The sequence below is a fragment of the Callorhinchus milii genome, unplaced genomic scaffold, assembly GCF_018977255.1.
Source record: "Callorhinchus milii isolate IMCB2004 unplaced genomic scaffold, IMCB_Cmil_1.0 Scaffold1, whole genome shotgun sequence".
In the NCBI taxonomy this organism is placed as follows: domain Eukaryota; kingdom Metazoa; phylum Chordata; class Chondrichthyes; order Chimaeriformes; family Callorhinchidae; genus Callorhinchus; species Callorhinchus milii.
The window spans coordinates 85,708,190-85,724,893 of record NW_024704742.1 but is presented as its reverse complement, the minus strand read 5'-3'; the positions used below and the strand labels follow the sequence as shown (position 1 = coordinate 85,724,893).

The 16,704-nt window shown below is 44.7% G+C and overlaps 1 protein-coding gene across 4 annotated transcripts in view; it reads right to left on the bottom strand.

Moving 5' to 3' along the window:
- The window catches only part of LOC103187203 (coronin-2B), a 94,281-nt gene that overhangs the window by 49,014 nt on the left and 28,563 nt on the right, over positions 1–16,704 (bottom strand). The window contains exon 1 of one of the 4 annotated variants that reach the window (XM_007906593.2): positions 1,295–1,308. The exons of the other annotated variants lie outside the window; for them this stretch is intronic. The gene's annotated coding sequence lies outside the window, so the exon portion shown is untranslated. Of the gene's footprint in view, positions 1–1,294; positions 1,309–16,704 lie in introns of those variants that run through there. 4 annotated transcript variants of the gene reach the window in all.

Below are 16,704 nucleotides of genomic sequence, written 5' to 3'. Positions count from 1 at the left end.
CGAGCTGGTGTCGGGGGGGGAGAAGGTAGGGGAGGGGTGGCCGATGGCATGGTTGAAGAGGACGGTCTTGAAGCGGGACTTGAAGGAGGCGAAGCAGGAGGCGAGGTGGAGTGACTGGGGGATGGAATTCCAGAGGTTGGGGGCAGAGTGGCTGAAGGCTCTCCCGCCAATGGAGGGGCGGGTGGGTCGGGGGATGTGGAGCAGGCCAGAGCCGGCTGAGCAGAGGGAGTGGACAGGTTGGTAGAGGATTAGGAGGTCGCAGAAGTAGGGTGGGGCGAGGCCATGGAGGGCTTTGTGGGTGAGGACCAGGATCTTGAACTGGATCCTCTGAAGGATAGGGAGCCAATGGAGTTGGGCTAGAATGGGGGAGATGGGGTCACGGAGTTTGGTGCGGGAGTGGACACGAGCTGCACAGTTCTGGATTATCTGCAGCCTGTGGAGGGAGAAGTTGGGAAGGCCGACAAGCAGGGAGTTTGCATAGTCGAGCCTGGAGGTGATGAAGGCATGAACAAGAGTTTCAACAGTTTGAGGGGTGAGGTAGTGGCGGAGTCGGGCGATGTTAAGGAGATGAGGGGAGGCAGAGCGGGTCATGGCTTGGATGTGGGGAAAAAAAGACAGTTGAGGGTGGAACAAGACACCTGGGGTCCTGACTGGCTTGATGAGTTGTAGTGAGCAACCATGTTAAGTTAAATGGAGAGAACAAAGAGCTGAATTTACACCCTCTAATAATTTAATTGCCTCAAGGGCACCCAGACTGAAGTTCCCCTGATAAGGATATCAGTATTTACAGTTTAAAGCTATTCAGAATGTTAGGGAAGGAGAAACTCAAACAGAGTTTGCACTTTACACCGTTGTTGGAAAGTTCACACGTGTTAGCTGCTTTGTGTTTGGCTGAGATTCAAGCTCTCTGGGACCCTAGCCTGCATGAGGGGGCCCTGTATAAATGCAAGTTGTTGTTGTTGCTGAGATTCCACTCTGTCCCCCGTTCACACTGTCTGCTGAACATCATCCACTTAGCTCACACATGGAGAACAGTCCTCTCGGACCCACACCACCCACTGACGCAAACCCCTAGTGTGATTTTTCACTTTCAGACAAGGGGAGACAATAGAAAGGGGATTACATGACCCCTTAAAGCCACAAATAATACTTGTATTAGATAAAGCACTTCACATCATTGAGAAGTCTCAAAGCACTTCACAGAACATACTGTAAAGTGAAAACAAAAACAGAAGTCGCTGGGAACACTCAACCAGTTCTGACAAAGGGTCGTGGACCCAAAACATTGACTCACTTTCCTTTCTCCATAGATGCTCCATAGTGTTCCCAGCGACTTCTGTTTTTGTTTTCAGATTTCCAGCATCTGCAGTATTTTGTGTTTTGTATACTGTAAAGTGAATTGACTATTTTGTGGGTGAAACGGGGCAACCAATTGCTCACAGCAGTGTCCTACAAACAGTCATGGATTGAGGGACCAAATTGTTACTTTTTTTTATTTTGAAAGGGTTATTTCCCCTAGAAAGCAATCGGCGAATCGACCAACAACCATGTTCCTGCTTACTGCTGGGTAAACAGAGGTGTGCGAAGTAAGGAAACTTGCCTGAGGTTCCACCCTGCCCGGGAATCGAACCCGGGTTCTCTCTACCAATGAAAAGGATTACCAGTCAATTCCATAAACAAGGGCACCAATAGTTCCACCTGCACATGTTTGCACATGGCACATAATACAGCTGTGTTTGAACATGGTGTATAATAACCTCAATCTTTACAGAATGTATTTTTGGGAGGTCAGCAGGATGTCTGACCCACAAGGAAATCCATAGATTTGCTTCAGAGTGGCCAAACCAGACTGAGAAGTCCACATGCAAATGTTTTCTATTTGTCTGGAATGCAGCATACACTTTCTCTCTCAGAGGGACACAAATTTGCCCAATCCTGAAAAGTTTAGCCGCAGGTTGGCAAGAGCCGAGGTGAGGAACAAAATACATGGGAGGGGTGCCTGGAAAACTGGTCACTGCCAATGAAGGCACCAGAAGCCAGTGTCAGGGCCCGTGAACACAGACGCTGAACAGGCTCCGTTGAGACGGAATAAATGACTTCAAAAGTGATTGAAACATTTCCAGAGAAAGCTTTATAGGAATATGGGAAAGTACAGGACTGGAAGAGTTAAAAATAATAATAATAATAATCTCTGCATTTGATATCGTTGAGACGTCTCAAAGTGCTTCATAGAATATACTGTAAAGTGAATTGACTGTATACTTTTGTGGGCGAAATGCAGCACAGCAGTGTCCCACAAACAGTCGTGGATTGAATGATAAAATTATGGGATTATTATAATCCATGTCTGGTCTTCCCAAAATCAGTACGGTTTTACAGATGGACTGCAGTGAATTCTGTCCTTCTTACTCTATCAGTGTAGATTGGGATGGGTTATTATGTGCTCTTTGAAGGTATTCCTTCTTAGTGTGTACGAGTCTTTCCTCTGATTGTCACCAGAGGATCTTGTGCAGGAAAATAGCAGATAAAGTGGGGCAGACAATCGGTCAGCCTTAATCATCCGGTGCTAGCTTTTATTAACACTACTGTATTTGTCTACCTTCTTTTATGTGTCCACAGAGTACAGCCACACTTGCAGCTTTGGTATCCCTGCTCTCGGTTTACACATTTGACATGCGTTGACCAACGCCACATAAATCTGAAATAGCGGTGTAATTCCCAGTGTAGAACAATAAAAAATGCCTTGCATACAGCTCAATTGAAAAGAAAACTACTTCAGTTCTAAGCCTTGCACATGTATGTAAGATCCAACACCATTCAGAATTGATTGTAAAAAGTTGTTGTAATCCCCATGTGGTTTCCATAGAGCCTGTGACAAACCCCTCTAACATCACATGTCTTCCTGACATGAAAGGCGTTATACAAATGTAATTTGACGTTGTTGTTGTTCCAAGTCCTGCTCTGCTCCTCTGTGCAGAAGGTTTTTCACTTCTGATGGATGTTTTATTTAGGAAAAAGCGGGGTCGAGACGTTGTTGGCACTAGAAAGCTGTCTGTTTCACACACGTTCATTCGTTCACTCACTCTCTTTACTCCTGTAGCACATCCACAAAGGCTCCCCCCCCCCACCCGCCCCAACCCCAGGGCACCGGACAAAGTGTTGAAAGAAAATTCAGTCAAGCGTAAACTATCTCAACAGTTTGTCTTTATTAACACGAAAACTAATCAGCACCCGTCGAGCCTGCTGCCTTTCTGATTGTTGCTGGTGGGTTTATTACCACAGTCAATGGTATCGGACAGCTGGGCTGGGCGGCTGCCTTTACCAGTGGATTGCAATACCATCTGTGCAGTGGCTGTGGGGGCAGAGTGCATGTGCATTTCATACCCCCCCTCCCCCATACTCAAGGGTAAAGGGTAGAGCTCATGTTTTTAAAGCTTTGTTATCACAGACACCAGAGATTATAATGAAACACCATCTGAGCCCTAAGCACGAAGGCTCTTGAGTAAACCCACTGCTGGCTTGCACTGCCTCCTTTACTATCCTCCGGGGTGAGGGGAGGAAGGGGAGGTAAATGGGGTCTCCTTGGAACTCAAATGGCTCCACAAGCTTGGCAATGGAATGTGGGAATCGAGTCAATCTTCTGTGGCGGTCTCTCGTCCAGTTCCTGAGCCAGGTGGGTCTGCAATACTCCAGTGTACTGCTGATGACAGCACAGCTGGTCTTGGTAGAACTTGGAAGGGCAGCCTCAAGAATCATTCTTCCCACTCAGCTTCTGTTAACCCTTCAAGCCAAAGCCCTAACGGGTAGTGTGGTCCTAGCTGGATAAGCAGCAGGAAAGCTTGCCAAACAGTGATATCAAAGGCAAACTATATGGTTAGATTCCAGCAGTACCTGTACCACAACACACACTCAGGAGTCCTCAAACCTTGGCTCTCCCCAACTTGCAGTTAGTACTCTTGGGAATCAGGTAAACAGGATGTGTCCCTCCAAGGAGAATTTTCCTGGGCCTGGAACACATTCCATTCCAGACACAGGGAAATTCCATGCATAAATGGTATATATACCATGGAGTCCTGTAGTCCTGTGGAGTCCTGTACCTCGATGGTTAGATCACTCGCCTCGCAAGCGAGAGACCTGGGTTCCAATTCCCGGCAGGGCGAAATGTTAGACAAGTCGCCTTACTCCACACGCCTTTGTTTACCTAGCAGTAAGTAGGAACCCGGTTGTTAGTCGATTGGCGGATCACTTTTCTGAGGACAATAATCCTTAAAAAAAACTAATAATTTGGTCACTCAATCCACGACTGTTTGTGAGACACTTTTAGATGTCTCTACAACATGATTAGGCATTATATCAAATGCAAGGATTATGATTATTGTTATTATTATTATTATTGTTACCTCCCCCTCTCCTGTTACTCAGCTTCTTTTGATATTTTAGTGTAACACCACCATTAAAGAAAGGGGTTGACTTCTGCTTCCTGTTTCACACACAGCATGTGGCTGCAGCAGCTACAGTTTATCAGTAAACAAGAAGGGCTCAAATGACTACAAGCACCTTAAGGTTGTCGGGAACAGCTGAAACTGGATATCATTGGGGAAGCAGTGCAGATGGTCATTCTGGACTGAATAGCTTCCCTTGTTGAAAAATCCTTCCCAGTGAAGAGCACAGTTTTAATTTAAATTAGATTATATAACTGCTTGATAAATCGTTGAGACCAGTCCGGGATTATTATCAATTATAACTGCATAAAGGCAAACCTGTCACATAGTGCCTTTAATGTCAGGATATCTCAAAAGTGTTTCACAGGATTTACTGCAAAGTGTAGTGATTGTGTGTTTGTAGGTGAATGCATAGAGTGTTGCAGGGGGATTTTACCAGCTTGATTCTGGTTAAGTTTGCTGACACTTTCCACTTAACAATAATCCTTACATTTTGGTCAATCCATGACTGTTTGTGGGACATTGCTGTGCGCAATTGGCTGCCGCGTTTCGCCCACAAATATTCAGTCAATTCACTTTACAGTATATTCTGTGAAGCGCTTTGGGACGTCCTCCCGATGTGAAAAGCGCTATATCAATGCAAGGATTATTATTATTAAGGCCTTTCACATCAGGAAGACAGCTCAAAGAGCTTCACAGGATATACTGTGAAGTTTATTGACTAATTTTTGTGGGCAACTGCAACCTTATGCTTGGATGAAGCTCTTTGAATGTGGCTATAGTCATTAGAAGGTGGAGCTAAAACCTTTGCTTCACAACAAAATTATATTTGTATGGCTCCTTTCATGTCGGGAGGACATCCCAAGGCGCTGGATAGTCAATGTTTTGGACCCGAGCTGGGCGTTGGGATTGGGGAGGACGGAGGGCAGGGGAGGAAGCAGGATGATTGAAAGCAGTCGAAGAGAAGGGTCTTGAGATGGAGGAGACAAGGGATGGGGCGAGGCAGAGGGACTGCGGGATGGAGTTCCAGAGTTCTAGAGTGGGAGTTAGAGTGGCAGAAGGCCTGCCTACCAATGGCAAGAGAGGCGGGGGACATGAAGCAGGTCGGAGCCTGTTGAGTGGAGGGAGCAGGCAGGATGGTAGGGTGTTAGGAAGTCACAGAGGTAGGGGTGAGCAAGGCCATGGAGGGCTTTGAAAGTGAGGACCAGGATCTTGAACTGTATTCTCTGTGTGATGGGAAGCCAGTGGAGTTGGGCAAGGATGGGGGTGATCGGGTCATGGAACCTAGTGCGGGAGAGGACACGGGCTGCAGAGTTCTGGATGATCTGCCGCCTGTGGAGGGAGGAGTTGGGGAGACCACCAAGCCAGGAGTTTTCATAGTCAAGCCTGGATGTTATGAATGCGTGTATGAGGGTTTCGACGGCCTGCGGTGTGAAACAATGGCAGAGCCGGGCGATTGCGGAGCTGGGGGAAGGCAGTTGAGGGTCAAACAAGACCCCAAGGTTCTGGACTGGCTTAGGAAGGTGGAGTGTGAACCTGCGATTGGTTGGCTGAGGCCAGAGGTGCACTTCACCAAGGGATGAGATTTGCAACCAGTCTGTTGACTGGTCTGGCCCGCGGAAAACACATTAGCTCACAAACCAGGAACAGCTGGGTGAGATAAGTGATTACCAGCTCTTCAATTATATTGTTGGCCTGCAAAAGTACGCCCCCACCACCACAATGTGATTCATCTCTTCACAGCTCAGCCCAGAGACCTCTCTCTGCACTTTCATCCTTCCACGTCCAGCTGCAGCGGTGAGCAGGGCAACGTCTAATTTTCCTTCCCTGGAGTAGTGTAACCCAGTAACTGTCTACATAACAATACTCTCTAATATATGTAAAATTTCTGATTTATTTCTGGATTGGCACCAATTTTTTTTCCCACAAATCCCTTCAAGCTCTGGAACCTCCCTACCTCTCCAACCTGCTTACTCCTCACTCCACCACCTGCCACTTCCGCTCAACCAGCTCCAGCCTCCTGCTTATCCCTCGACCCTTTCGCTTCACCATTGGCGATCGTGATTTCAGCCACTACGCCCCATAACATTGGATCTCTCTCCCTCAATCCCTCCACCGCCCCATCCTTCTCCTTTTTCAGATCACGCCTGAAGACCTTCGTCGTTGACCGTACTTACAGTCACCTCCTCCCTCTCCACGGCTTGGTGTCAAGCTCCATCATTGTTAAGCGGTCCAAAATACTAACTTTAGTGAAGAGCGTGATATAAATTCAAGTTGTTGTTGATATAGATTCAATCTGCATTGTGAACATTAATAATAATACTTGCATTTGACGTAGCTCCTATAATGTCAAGAACCACTCAGAGTGCTTCGCAAGCTTTTCTGTAAAGTGTAGTGACTGTCTATTTGTAGGTCAGACATTAAGGGGCCAATTCCAAAGAAAAGCAGTCTTAATTTGGAAATTAGTTTTCCACAATTCTTACGAAGAACTATGTTTTTCTAACTTAGAACCAGATTGAAGAACTTGTGGAGTCCTGTAGCTCAGTGGTTAGAGCACTCGCCTTGCAAGCAAGAGGATCTGGGTTCGATTTCTGGGCTGGGTAAAACATTAGCCAAGTTTCCTTACTCCACACACCTCGGTTTATCTTGCAGTAAGTAGGAAACTGGTTGGTGGTCGATAGAGGATCGCTTTTCCAGGAGTATTAATCCCACAAAAAAAATGTAGACACTCAATCCACGACTGTTTGTGGGACACTGCTGTGCACAATTGCCATGGTTCGCCCAGAAAATATACAGTCGATTCACTTTACAGTATATCCTGTGAAGCGGTTTGAGACCCCTCAAAGACATGATAAGGCGTAATATCAAATGCAGGAATATTATTATTATTTTCCACAACTCTATGGCATTTAAATGTTAATATTACAAGTTCTTACAGACTAAGGACAAGGTGGAATTTCGGGACTGTGGAGTCTTTCTCCCGGTTATCCTGTTTTACATTCCCCTCCTTACCCCTATTCACCCTAAAATTCAAGTTAATCAGCTACTCGGCTCATTGTTGTTCAAAGGATGTCGCTCGGGGCAGATTAGCTGCTGCCTTCACCTCCAGAACAATCACTTCATTCCAAATCCATTTTAATTGTAAAGCGCTTCATGGTACAGTATTTATTTGGCCAGAAAGGCACTGTAAATATGTAAGTTATTATTATCTCAACAGAAAGTTAGTGCTGTGATTTACTATTTTTAAAACATCCTCAGTCAACTCCACCCCCCAAGCCTCCCCCGAGAGCACATGTTTGGACAAGTTAGTATTACTTCAGGCCAAGCCCAAACGGTTTACTATTTGGATATCGGGTGGAGTGCAGCTTCCAGAAGTAGCGAGCAGCACTCCCTGTAACACTGGAAGCTGCAACACTTCCTATCAGCCTTTACAACAGGAGCCCAGAGAGCATCAATTAACCCTTTGAGCAGACAGAGTCCTGCATCCCTTATTTCTCCTCGTATTGTTCACAAGTCCAACCATTTAGCAGCAACTTGCACAGACATCACACAAAGTCTCAAACTAGATTGGCAGATAATTTTCGGAATAAACTGAGTTCCTGCCTGCCTGTTCAGGTGGATGTTAAAGATCTCGTAACACTATTCGAAAAGAGAAGGGAGTTTCTCCAGGAAAGTGGAAAATGTTACGCGTATCCAACACAGATTTGCAGACTAAATCGTTTGTTTGCCAAACAAAATAAAAATCTAAAACATGCACTAAACTCATGCAAACTAAGCACGAAAGGCAATATTTATGGGACAGTTGAACTGCAGTAAACTCCTGGTAACAAGACCCTGGCTTAATGAGTCACAACCACTTAAGTAGCCATGCTGTCAATACCCCAGCCACTCCCTAGGCAAATGGTTAATAAGGGGCTCTGCTTTACTTGACACTCTACTTAACACACAACAACTTGCATTTATATAGCGACCTTCACGCGGGGTAGCGTCCCAGAGCGCTTGACAATAGTGCAGTCTGACACCAAGCCATGAGGAAAGGGAGGGGAAAGATGACTGTAAGCACAATCAAAAAGGAAGGTCTCTAGGCAGGATTTGAAAGTGGGAGGGTGGGAGGGAGGGAGGGGACAAGATGGAGTGGGTGAAGGAGAGAGTTCCAGAGTTTCGAGCTGTAGTGGCTGAAGGCACGACTACCGATGCTGGAGCAGAGGGCACAAGGAACAAACAAGAGGCTAGAACCAGCCAAGCGGAATAACTAGTCGCAATCTAGAAATTCTTGTAGGAAGTTACAATATAACATTGACTGAATAACTAATACTATAAGATGGCATCTTACATCCTGTGTCTGGTGTGAGTGCTCAGCGGAGGTTTGGTTGTGCCTGCTCAGATTCATTGCGGAGGTCTCTGGTCTATTGAAGGGCCGCAACATGGCCTCCCACCCTACGCTCTGACAGGATAGGGCGGGAGGCCACAGCGCAGCCCTCCAATAGACCAAAAGCCTCTGCAACAGGATAGGATGGGAGGCCAGGGCCCAGCCCTCCAATGGATCAGATGTGATGTATCTGAGCATGCATGCCCAACCTCCTCCAAGCGGCCACACCAGTCATAGCCCAGGAAAACCTATGCCTAACTGCCCGCTCTGGATAACTGGTTACTGAGGACTTTTCCCTTGGAGTGATGAGTCATCAAAAGTTTACTGTATTGCGAAGAAGTCACCACATTCAGGCAGAATTGTATCTCTGGCAAACTGCCTCCCAGAGCAGGGTGGAGGAGTTACCAATCTCACTCGCAGTGGTCTTTTTTGTATCTGCCATCATGTACGGGAGAAGGTAAGCTAGAATAGTCAACAATAACAACAACTTGCATTGTCAAAACATCTCAAGGTAATTGTCGGATGAGACGTTTAACCTCATTTAAGTTCCTGTCAGCCTGTTCAGGTGGATCCCATAACACTATTCGAAAAGAGAAGGGAGTTTCTCCAAGTGTCCTGGCCAACAATTCCTCAGAGTNAAAAAAAACTTGGTCATTTATATCATGTCTGTTTGTGTGACATCGCTGGCCAGGTCACAGGGAAAAATTCCCTTTTTTTTTCAAATGGTCCCATGGGATCTATAATGCCAATTTGAACCTCCGGGAACCAACAGAACCTCAGTTTTCAGTCTCTTCCAAATGATGGCATCTAATCTACTAGTTTAAACAAGCTCAATGGGCTGAATGACCTCCTCTTGTTTCTACTTTCCCATGTTCCTATGTTCCATTCCCAAGCTGTGACTTCACCCCAATATTGCAGGAGGCTACAGCTCCCGAGACATCCATGCAAAAGTCTCCAGGCACGGAACAGATTTGTGGCTGCAAATAACTGGTTTTGTCACCACTGGTCTGTGTGGAGCTGCCCAGAAACCAGGGCTGGTCCAACACCCAGGAAAGTAAAGTCACGACTTCGAAAAACATCAGCACACAAGTATGATCAGACCACAGAAATGTGTATCAACCATAGTAAACTGGATCAAAAGTTATGGATTGGTAAACATTGCATGAGATGCACTCGTTCCCTTGAAGCTAAAGAACAATAAACTCGAGCAGGACTCTTGTTCTATGCGTTCCATGTACAAAGTTCACAGCTAATTGCTCATCTCCTTTGTTCACTATGTTTGTTTTTACAAATGTGACCCGATACACTTTAAAAGAGTTGATTAATTGAATTTTGAAGTATAGAAGCACGTCATTGGAATCTTAAACAGTACGTTGGGATCTTCATTTATTAATAAGTAATCCAAATGGCAGCCCGGCTCAGTGGTTAGCATTCCTGTCTCTGTTTCAGAGGCTTTTGGGTTTAAGCTTTACATTGGGATCTTGAGTTCAAAGCCCGGAAGGCCATAGTGGAGGCGTATTTTTATTCTGGAGGTCCTATGCTTTGGATAAGATGCTGAGATGACACTCCAATGCAATTCTGGGGATGCAATTCTGGGGATGCATTGGAATGCTGGTGGTGCCATCCCTCAGGTGACACATTAAACCGAGGCCCTTCTGCTTGTTCAGGTGCATATTAAAGATCCCATGGCATTATTATAAAAGAGAAGGGTAGATTCTCCTGATGCCCTGGCTACCAAAACCCCCCTGATAAATTGGTTACTCACTTCATGGCTGTTTTACATTGTTGTGTGCTAATTGGCTGGAACTTTTGCCTGCAAATATATACAAATTACACTTTACAGTAAATCCTATGAAGGGCTTCAAAACGTTTCAATGAGGTGATAAAGAACTATATTGAATGCAAGGATTATTATTATTATCGCTGCCTGCACAACCTTCTGTGAATTGAACTGTTCTCAATTGACAAACAAAATCTTGTGCTATAGTCACTGGGCGGGCAAACAGGGACCTTGTGTTGAACCTCATCAAAATGTAACTTAATTGAACGTGTTCAGAGAGCTGGTCACGGGATTTTCTGCACAAGACTTACTTATGATTGCTCTTGCGTGGAGCTATTTTTCCACATTTTTGAATGAATTTAGGATAGGATAGTACTCAGCAACTGTTTTACATGGAGCAAAACCCCCAAATCACCAATGAATTTATGTTAAATTAATTTTAAATAAATTAATTTCACCCACAAAAATACACAGTCAATTCACTTTGGATCGCTTTCCAGGGGTAATAATCCCTAAAAAAAAACTAGTCACTTAATTCACAACTGTGCGCGGGAAACTACTGAGTGCAATTGGCTGCTGCATTTTGCTAACAAAACATACAGTCAATTCACTTTACAGTATATTCTGTGAAGTGCTTTGAGATGTCTCGAAGACGTGATAAGACGCTACATCAAATGCAAGGATTATTATTATACCCTATCAGAACTTTAGCCTGACGGTACATTACCCTACTTGAACCGTATCCTACTGGAACAAAAACAAATATGCAGTCTACAAAGAGTGATACTACAAACAGGAAAGACTCAGAGAGTGTATAAGTGCTGAGAGCAGAAAACATTTCCTCACAAGTGAAACAGATCCAACAATACGTCACTGGTCATACAGGCCCCACTTAACCACAGGAACATGTAGCAAATAGAGGCTCTCCCTGGCCTGGTGTAAGCTGAGCCTGGGATGCAGAAAAACATATAAATATCAGGAGGAATTGTCTGCCACGATTTGGATTCAGATCTGTTCAAAGAAGTAAAAAACTAGCTTCACTTGAGAAGAGAATCACCTGTCATTTCTCAACAACAACTTTATATTTCTATAGCGCCCCTTACTCAGGGTAGCGCCCCAGAGCGCTTGACAGTGGTGGAGCATGATGCTAAGCCGGCAGGAGGGGGGAGGTGATCATAGGCACGGTCAAAGAGGAAGGTTTTCAGGTTGATGGGGAAGGAAGGGGCAAGGTGGAGGGATGGAGGATGAGTGTTCCAGAGTTTTGGGACGTCTCATCAATGAAACAAAGATTTGCATTAAACATCCTGAGTTACCAAGAATAAGGCAGGCAATCTGCTCTGCACCATCAAGATATCTTCCATGATACTAATGGCAGCAAATTACCCAAGGTTAACAGCTACAGACAGGCCTTTTAATTATTCATTGCAAATAAGAGGCAAAGCCATTTTAAAGTTTAACCATATATATGTTGAGTGTGCTTGCTGGTGGTAGTGAGACGGGGGTATATGTGAAGGAATCAAAATAAAAGTTATCAGATAATAATAATCCTTGCATTTGATATATAGGGCCTTATCACAAAGTTGAGACATTTCAAACCACTTCACAGAATATACTGTAATGTGAATTGACTGTGGGTGAAATGCAAGCAAACAAACAAATCTTCCAGTAGCAGTCAATCAGCCAAGCTGTGAGTCTGGGTGACATAACTGGCTTCAGCATCTGGGTTGGAGAGGGGAATAAATTAACCAGATACCCATCTCCTGATCGCTGCACAGAGTTCTATTTGAGCACTTGTGCATGCAGTGGTTGAATAAGCGCAGGATCGATCTGAGGTGAACCACCCTGAAGCTTAAACCACATGTGCACCAATGTTCCAAAGTTACACAGAGCAGCTATTTTGCTGAGGCAAAAGTGATAACTTTCCCAATGAGCTAGGATGGGTACAATCACTTCCTTGTATACAGGGACCAAAACCCACAAGAGCCACCACTTCAGATGCTCCTCACAGAAAATAAACATTAAAAAAAACATAACATGCAGGAATTAATGTCAGCAGCTCTTCCTGCGTATATAGTATATGTGTACAGAAAGTAACCTAAGTGGTATTCCCTGCTTATGCAGTACATGCATGCAGGAATTAACATCTGTGACACATCCTTGTATACAGCAACAACAACAAAAACAAGATTACATTTGTATAGCGCCTTTCACGTTGGGAGGACGTCCCAAGGCGCTGGACAATGTACAGCATTTCGGACCCGAACTGGGGTCGGGGTGGGGGGGGGGGGAGAAGGGAGGGGAGGTGGAAGGGGGGTGACCAATGGCACGGTCGAAGAGGAGGGTTTTGAGGCGGGACTTGAAGGAGGTTAAGGAGGGGGCGAGGCGGAGTGATTGGGGGATGGAATTCCAGACAGTACATGTGCGCAGGAAGTAAAATTAAGTAAACGGTATTTCCTGCGTAAATAATCATAATAATACTTGCATTTTATGTAGCATCTTATCACGCCGTTGAGACATCTCAAAGTGCTTTACTGAATATATTGTAAAGTGGAGTGACTGTTGTATTATATGGGCGAAACGCGGCAGCCAATTGTACACAGGAAGTAATGTGAACCCACAGGGGCATTTTTCAGTGAGGGGCTCTAGATCAGGAACCTCTGTAAACTGGCGGTGGGCAAGGGATACCCTGGCTGAGATCAGCTCACACAGTGTAGCGCAGCCCGGGATCTACACGTGAAGAGTTTGGTGTGCATCTCTTAATGCGCTGCCATTACCTCCTGCCACTACCATCAGAGGAGCAAAGATTGTGTTTCTTTTCCGTGACTTAAACCAAGCAAACTCAATTAATTAAATGGAGATAGATGATTGAGAGGCAGATCAGAGGAGGAAGTGCGTGCAAAAACTGCAGTGGAAAGAAAGGTGGGTCCTGCCAGGCACGAAGAGAGTGTCTGTCTGCCCAGTCTCTGTGTTTTGCACAGCCTAAGAGAAGCAACTATCGTTCAGTGACCTAACACCAGTGAAACTTTAGAAGAGACACTACATGCCAGCAAGCTGTCAGAACAAATGAAAAGGTTAGCCAGGGGAAGACTTTTTTTCTGGGGCAGGTGCATCGGTTTTGAGCATTTCTTGAACCGTACGTGATACCACACCACTGGAAGAAGGTGGAATTTTCCAACTGCACACATCAGGTGTTGACCTTTGCTCTGTTTCCCGATCGATTGGATACCTGGTGAGCTGGGGCTATGTTGTAACTGTATTAATTACCATGCATTTAAAGAAACATACACTGAATGGACTAGAGAGTCTGTGTTATAAATTTCTCTGGTTCTACACAGGCACGCACAATGCAAACAATCACATATATTTGACTGGGACCTCACAGGCAAACATGCTAAACAGCTTAAAGGTCCATATCTGCCCATTATGCTTGAGAGATCTTGATTTTAGGGTTTGTTAATGGAACAGACAACAAGAATAACAAATTGCACTTATATAGCACCCTTGACACGGGGTAGCATCTCGGGGAAGCAGAATGCAAATATCAGCTGTGGATTGTACAGGCTCACTTTACACTAGTTACTGAAACCAAACTTTAATGCAGTAAAATGTTAATATGAACACCGCCACAGCAGAAACGAATATTGGATAAGAATGATCCATTTCTCAGTTTGTGGGTCTATTGTGTTTTGGGAATGGTTCTCCTCAGAGTTCAAACACAAGTTCACGTGACCATCAGACAGACAAAGAAGAAAGGGAGTAGTTCTATATCCCAAGTGGCCCTTGTCCTCAACAGACTGATCAGATTGCAAGCTGCTCTGCTTAACATCCAATAGGATTTCTCTTACCTCCATTTGTTTTTGTTTTGGGAGCAGGAATTTCTAAACCAGCCACATTGCTAAAAAAAGAGCTTAATTGAGCTGAATTTGGTGTTAATATACAACACACAGGAGTTCACCACAGCAGCTACAGACATAAGACTCACCACTGTTGTACACCTAGCTCCCTGGTATTCAACTATCAGCAGGTATATATAAGCAGAAGTGCATGAAACTGTACTGACGATACCAGACCTACATATCACACATACAGATCTTTCCATCTATGCCCCTCTCACCCCAGGTGAGATCAGCTAATACTGTGCATGCAGAGACCAGGGCATAACCTGGGCCTTTGATGGCTTTATCACAGACAAATGATAAAATGTCTGATGGCTCAAATGGTAAAGAAACTGTCTGGTGGTGACACTGCCTTTACCAATTGCCTCATGCAAAACAACAGCTATCTTTCATGCCGTGAATATGTTTCAAAGCGTTTCACACAGCTGACTGGGGAGCCCGAGCTACGGGAGTTACACAATGCATAGAAATCCTAGAGAATTCTTTGGAATAATATGTTATGCAGACAGACTAACTTAATAGCTTTTGCAAATTGCCTTGAGAAATGCAGAGTTATTGACTCAACAGTATACGTGACTGCATCAGGACAATGAACACACTGTTCAACCAAGCGGCAGACAGTTTCACAGACATCTTGTCCCAGATCCACAGATAGATCATACCAGAATTATATACCTTTCAGGCCAGTTGTAAGAAGGAAGAGAAACACGAAAAGTATAAAGCAGGAAAACAATAAGGAAACAGGATGCTGTGACATTGTGCCAAACCAGTCAGGTTGAGCTCTCTGGAAGTCATACTCAAACTGTACAGTGCTCTAGCCAAGCTCCACCTGGATTACTGCGTACAGTTCTGCTTCCATCAACACAACAAGAACCTGCATTTGTATGGTGTCCTTCATGTATAATAAAATCTCGGAGCATTGGTATAAGGAGCAGCCTAGGTCATATAGTTAGTGCAGAGAGGAGCAATGATTGTTAAGAGGAATAAGCTCTTCAACCGTAAAAAGAGACACCCCAGAGGTGCCCTTACAGAGATACTAATACAAGATTTTAAACAGGATTAAGAAAGTAAACTACATTTTCATCAATACTATGAACTTTAATTTCTTTAACAAGCCTCCTTTAAGGGCACCTTATCAAAAGCCTTGTGAAAATCCCTATATACATCCACAACACAAGGCACGGGCACACACAGGTTCAGGCTTGCAAAGTGCAATTCCAGACAGACACCACTGAGTATTTTTTTTACCCCAACTGTAATTAGTGCCTTCAGCCACTATGCCCCGAGGCTTTGAAACTCCCTTCATCTTGTCCCCTCTCTTCCCACTTTCAGGTCTCGGCTGAAGACCTTTCTTTTCAATCGCGCCTTTGGTCACCTTCCTCCCTCTCCCCCTGGCTCGGCCCCGGGATCCATTACTCTGAAGCGCTCTGAGACGCCATCCGGCATGGAGGGCGCTATATAAATCCAAGTTGTTGTTGTTTCTGTAATTAACGACTAGAACTGGTTACAAGAATGTTTGGTTGAGGCGAGGATGCTGGAGTCACTTATATTTGGTGCATTTTTTTATCATCCTTCCATTTAGGATGATTAAGAGTTAATCCATTGGTGGATCGCTTTCTGGAGATAATAATCCTCCCCACCAAAATTTGGTCACTCAATCCATGACTATTTGTGGGACACTGCTGTGCGCAATTGGCTGCTGTGTTTCGCCCACAAAATACACTGTCAATTCACTTAACAATATATTCTGTTAAGCACTTTGAGATGTCTTAGCGTAATGATAAGGTGCTGTCTATCTGCGCTGCATTCTATACAAGGATTATTAGTATTAAACAATCATTTTAACAAACAAGAATCTACTTGATGCTGTGACAGGAGGATGGTGGGAGGGGTATTCTGGAAGGACGAGATCAAATGGGCCGAAGGGTCAACTTCACCCGAAACCTGTCTTGCGACCTTGCGTCTGCCTGGCTTAGTTTGTAGCATTCTCATCCCTAGGTCAGAAGATCATGAATTCAAGTTGCATGAATGGAATTTGAGTTTATTGTCCAGGTTGGTACCACAGTATAGTGTTAGAGGAACCTGCATTGATGGAGGTTCCTTCCTTTAGATGAAATGTTAAACCGAGGTCTCATTGCCTGTTCAGGTTAAAGATCCCACGGCACTATTCAAAAAGAGAAGGCCGTTTCTTCTGGTGCCCTGGCTAACAATTCCCAA